General features: G+C 42.1%; 1 long non-coding RNA gene across 1 annotated transcript; it reads right to left on the bottom strand.

The window, feature by feature from the left end:
- Window positions 1-3,778: 3,778 nt before the first annotated feature.
- Window positions 3,779-5,549, bottom strand: LOC148210878 (uncharacterized). Its single transcript, XR_015791981.1, has 3 exons — window positions 5,380-5,549; window positions 5,255-5,289; window positions 3,779-4,049 (listed from the first exon to the last, which is right to left on the bottom strand). It is a non-coding gene; the product is annotated as an uncharacterized LOC148210878 (long non-coding RNA).
- Window positions 5,550-6,171: the final 622 nt, after the last annotated feature.

Raw genomic sequence — 6,171 nt, 5'->3', positions numbered from 1 at the left:
TATTGCTAATAAACCTTATTTGTTTATGTTTCTCCCAATTCAAATACGTCGATGATGAAGAATCGATTGCCTCAATGCGATTCATTCCTGTCATGGGTGAAGGGATTGAGAATTAAGGCGATCTTGGAAGACCTTGAGAATTCACGCCACTTTTCTTCCTAATCTCTCTATTGGAGAAGTATCCTGTTTATGTAAAGAATGTTACGAGGTATGACCTAGTCAAGGTCGGCCATGCGGAAGAGCTCCACCAGCTCTAGGTATGACCGCTGGTAAAGCTTGGGTGTCTTTGATAAGGAATGACCTGGAGGTCAAAGTATGCTGACTGGAACGAGCTGAAGTGTCAGGAATGAGCTAAAATGCCACTTGGTGAGGAAAGACTTGCATAAGAGAACAAACACTCCACGCTCAAGTTAGTTTTGAGTACGACCTTAGTATGGAAGTCGATCTAGAATGCCATACCTGACTGAAGAGTGAAGTGCCTATTTATAGGTTGAGGTACAATTCGACCAACGGTTGAACATGACGGGACCAAGGTCGGCCTGTCGGGAGTAGCTATTCCAGTTCACACTCTTGTCATCTGGAATTTAGCAAAGTATGGAAGGTCATTCTTCCCTCGAATGATCTTCAGGGAAGGCCTCAAGTCGGCCATTAGGCAAGGCCATGATGAGGTCGTCCATTAGACAAGGCCTTCAGGTTGGCCCTCAAGAGAGATCTTCAGGTCGGCCAGTTCACATCGGCCACGAAATGGAAGATCTTCAGGTCTACCACCAAAGGGAAGATCTTCAAAGTTAGACATTTCTATGTCCTCCACGTGGCAGTACGATTTTCACCCCAAACATTGGCCCCGTACTGGCTGGTCCGAGTTCGACCTGACAAAGAAGTATTTCCTGGGTTTGAAAATCTGCCTAAGTGGTGACTTACGTCTTGCACGCTTGACCTAAGCTGAATGCTTAGGAGTATGGGGTAAGAGCTTGGAGAACCTCAACCAAAGCTAGGCGCTTAGGGGTTTGACATGCGTACTTTGTGTTTGGTGGCCCCTATTGGAGTGTAGGTCGACAGCACCTAAGTTGAGTTTGTCATGCTCGCCCAAATATGATCAAACGATGGAAGTTCTCTCTAGATGAGGACGAGCTGCCTGATAGAAGCTCTTTCTCTAGGCGGTGATGAGCTGAGATGAGAGCTCTTCCTCTATAGAAGAATAAGTTTTCTAATCGAAGCTCTTCATCTATGTTGGGATGAGCAATTTGATGTCAGCTCTTACTCTAATCGAGGATGAGATGCTAGATCAAAGCTCTTCCTCTAACCAGGGTCGAGCTGCTATGGAAGCTCTTCCTCTATGTTGAGATGAGCTGAGGTGGATGCTCTTCCTCTATGTTGGGATGAGCTATCTGATGTGAGCTCTTACTCTACCTAGGGATGAGCTGCTTGATCGAAGCTTTTCCTTTAACCAAGGTCGAGCTGATATGGAAACTCTTTCTCTATGTAGGGATGAGCTAAGATGGAAGCTCTTCCTCTATGTTGGGATGAGCTCTAATGTCAGCTCTTACTCTAACCGGGATGAGTTGATATGGAAGTTCTTCCTCTACCGAGGTCGAGTTGATATGGAAGCTCTTTCTCTATGTAAGAATGAGCTGAGATGGAAGCTCTTCCTCTATGTTGGGATAAGCTCTAATGTTAGCTCTTACTTTAGCGAGGATGTGCTGATATGGAAGCTCTTCCTCTAATCGGGATCGAGTTGATATGAGATCTCTTCCTCTATGTAGGGATGAGCTGAGATGGAAGCTCTTCCTCTATGTTGGGATGAGCTCTGATTTCAACTCTTACTCTAACTGCGGATGAGCTGATCTGGAAGTTCTTCCTCTAACCGGGGTTGAGTTGATATGGAAGCTCTTCCTCTATGTTGGGATGAGCTCTCTTGATGGAATGGGAACTCATTCTCGGAGGAAAGGTCATCCTCGAGGGTGAAGGGATTGAATCCCAAGCGGAAGCGGGTGATCGCTTGTGATTTAACTTGAATTAGAAATTTTACGATATTGATTTTGAAAAACAAAATATTTCTATTAAAATCAAGGTTAAGCCTTACGGGAGGAAGAAAATGACTTCTGTTTGTAGACCGTTGACAAAAACTTCTTCTTCGAAGCCGACTTTTTGTTTGACACGAACGAATGTTCCCATATGCGTGATTGAACACCACGAACTTACCTTACTATATCTCTAGGATTAAGAACCGGATTGTGGGATCTTGGTTCTTTGAAAGGAAACCAATGAGAATGATAAAAGTGAGAGAGGTTTATGCTGTTTTATGTTTTTTGAGAAAATCCAAAACCATCAACTGGAAAAACACATACTTTCTGTGTTTATGAAAAAGGGAGGAGAGAGAAGAGTGGGAATAACCTCCCACCCCCACCTCACCACATCCCACCCAAAATGCTCGGATGTGGTGTTTGATTAATTAATCAAATTAATTAATTAATCAATTATATATATATAAATATATTTAATTAAATAATTATTTAACTAAATTAAAACAATTTTAATTTAATAATTTATATTTAATTAAATTAAAACTATTTTAATTTAATTAATAATTAATTAAATCTTAATTAATAATTAATTAAATCTTAATTAATAATTAATTAAATCTTAATTAATAATTAATTAAATCTTAATTAATTAATTAATTAACTAAACATAATTTAGTTAAATAACATCTAATTAAATCAATTAATATTTGAATCATATTCAAATATATATTTCCATCGTAACCTATTGTATTTAATATGAATCTAAGTCATATTAAATTTTAACATATAGTTTTAATATGAATCCAATTCATATTATTCTCTCATATACATAGTTATATAATGTATCATCATACATTTATTAAATTGTGTCATACACAATTAACTCAAATTCCCTTTATTTAATTTTGAACAATTCAAATTCCTTCCAAGACTTAACGTTCTTAATTACCCTTTAGAGCTAGCAAAGGGACCCAATGGACCTATACATCAGAAGCTGCAATGTTACGAGATTAATTGGTTAAACTCATTAAGCACTTTAATCAACATACGTTAACTACAGGTTACTCCACTAAAAGCTCGCAGCTGGACTCTTCTCAATATAGAGTGTTTCTGTGTCCACAGAGATCAACCATGAATGGAAAGTCAATCTTTCACGAACGTTCGTAACCACAAATGGGTCAAATTACCGTTTTACCTTTATGATACATCTTACTCGTTAAATACCACTGCTCCTCTAATGAACAACCCGGTTATGGTCCGACCAAGAACCGGAAGTCCTTCTCGGGCCAGTGAAAGGGTAGGGCCCCTTGTTCAAGTCCCGGAGTAGTATTGAAGAGAACACTCATCTACTCTCCTAAGGTCGGGGAGGAGTGAATTCCATCTTGTGAAGTTATGTTCCCAGCTCCCCACTCGGTCTTGTCGCCAAAATGGTAGGAATTTTGAGTCGGCGACTCAAGCCACTCTCACCCATATAGATCAAAGAACGAGCCCTCATGGGCAAGAGTCCATAACTCACTCAAGATTGAGAATGAGTTGCATGATTGTAACGCCCCAGGATGTTATATATTATCCTAGGCAACGCTAAATAATTCACCTGGCTAGCCTTAACTCTAAACACGCGATAAGCAACTCCCTGGGAAAAAAATTAAATGAAATAAAGCTTCGACTCCCATACGTTCTACCAGAAATAAAAATGTTATAAACTGTCAAAACTTCGCCCTCCGTGGGCAATTTAAAAACAAAAACATCTCATATCTGCCTCAGTGGCTAAAATTCTTAAATAAATAAAACAACCGTACACCTAAACTCCAACGACAACAGTGACGCGTTTACCAGCAACATCCATAACAAATAAAGTAGTTCTAAAGAATACAAAATTTCTCCTCGGTCCACACCTAGCAATAACATAAATCTCAACGCTACTCGTACCAAACGACCCTTCCCTCTATCCTCACTAACTCGACTAGTGATCCCTCCTCGGTCAAGCCCTCTCCACGTCATCACCGCGGTCGACCCTGTTCACACCTGAAAACATATAAGGGTAAAAAGGGGGGTGAGTACGTAAGGTACTCCGTAAGTAGCACTTCCTAACTAGCACAAAAATCATGCTCACAGTCACGACATATAGAATAAAACGATAGCAAGGCAATTAAATAGACAGCGAGAGATAGCAAACAATAACTTGACATTTACATACAACAACCATGCGTCGGAACTACCGAGACTACAACCATATGATTCACTAGCCCTTGTCCCACAGTACTAAACCTCCCTCTACACCCCCTTGTGACACTCCCCGCTTAACTTCTCGAGGCATGACGGCTCTTGACATTTATTCCCAAGATACCGCACCCCCTCCTCTTACAGTACTTGATGTTCGACCTTGCCATTTATTCCCAAGGCCTAGCACCACTACTTCGCAAGCACCACTCTACTTTAATCCCTCAAGCCTAACTCCTTGAGTCGCATTAACCCTTGACATTTATCCCCAAGGCCTCAATACTCCTCTACAGAAACTTGATGTTCGGCCTTGCCATTTATTCCCAAGGCCTGAACTGTGCACCGGTCCTTGCCGTTTATCCCCAAGGTACCGATGACTTTCCAGCGTATTGGTCCTTGACATTTATCCCCAAGACCCCAATACTCATTTACAGAAATTTGACGTTCGGCCTTGTCATTTATTCCCAAGGCCACTACTCAAGGCTTTGAACCTCCAAGCGATTTATATGCATTTTCAGGTCAGAACACCCATAGTTAACGGACTACCAACCCGTCCCTTCACCCTTCACCCTTCACCACTTCACTAACTCTCCCATGACCACCTACAGGTAAATTTCCCACATTCTAATTCACTGCACAGTTTACAAGCATGTTTTTCCTCGTAATAAAAAAATACACCCAACAGCTCACAACTAAAACAATATAAACTAAATTATCAGTTTAACAATGCGAGCATTTCATTTACATCATATTTGCGAAACGTCATGAGCCAGTTACTTCTAACTACAACAATTCAGAACCTACTAGTCACCTACAACAATAAGAACAGGAAGCATGTTTCCTCAAAAGTGTTCAATAATAGAAAGACGACAACAAGATCACTAGAAGTTCACAAATCAAAACTAACAATCCCTACATGCTCAATTAAATTATTTTAGCAAGAAAAACAGCATCAAAACCATTCCGTTAACGCTAAATAACGCACGCACTCGCCCCTTGGTGCTACTTACACAACCACGTCCTTAAGTTTGCGTCGAACTCACACCTACGCACAAAAACAGAAAAAAAACAGCAACATAAATATACTGTTCAGCCTTCGAAAACAACTCTAAGAGGGTTCAACGGGTCTCATTACCGCAAAACGACTTCGTGTAGGTGTGGGTAAATTAGATCTAGCTTGCAAAGGGGTGGGTAGCGTAAATCGGGCTTCGAACGAATGAAGCTAATCACCGGATACCACCCAAAACACTGCTGTCCACGTTTTTACAGCAGCGAGAAACGCCCAAAATGACCTCCAACGGCTTCGATTTGATGTCTGTTACTAAAAAACAACTTCGCTTAGGTGTGGGTATTCCAAATCGATTTCGTTTAGGTGTGGGCAATCCAAATCTAACTTCGAACAAGGGTGGGTCAAAGAAAATTACCGAGCTTCCCGGATCTAAGCTATTCGAGTCGTTGGAGGTTGTCGGATCGAGAGAAAACACCGTGAACAGCCACCACGCGCAGCCCCGCCGCACCTGCTGCTGCCCGAGACCACGCGCCGCCGCCTGCTGCTGCCCGACGCCCGACGCTGCTGCTGCGCTGCCCGACGCTGCTGCTGCACTGCCCGACGCCGCCTGCTGCTGCCCGAGCCCGACGCTGCACCTGCTGCTCCGATGTCGCCGCTGATCGTTGCGTCGCCTGAACGGAGTTTCTCGCCGGAGAAGAAGAACCTGAGTGGGGGGTGGCCGGCGGCTCCAACAAGAGAGGGAAAGGGAGGAAGAAGAAGAGAAAAGAATAAGGGCTAGGGTTTTTCTTTGTTTTAAAACTTTAACTCCCTTGGGCTTGGGTTCTTTTCCTTTTGTTTAAGGCCCACTTACCCAACCCTCCTTGTTAAAACAAACCAATAATATAAATTCGTAAATGGCCCAATGGTCCAAAAGAAGTG

The sequence above is a fragment of the Momordica charantia genome (assembly GCF_013281855.1).
Source record: "Momordica charantia cultivar OHB3-1 chromosome 6 unlocalized genomic scaffold, Mcharantia_2.0 BLBB01000006.1, whole genome shotgun sequence".
In the NCBI taxonomy this organism is placed as follows: domain Eukaryota; kingdom Viridiplantae; phylum Streptophyta; class Magnoliopsida; order Cucurbitales; family Cucurbitaceae; genus Momordica; species Momordica charantia.
Note: the sequence above shows the minus strand (reverse complement) of the source record. Positions and strands in the feature narration are given on the sequence as shown.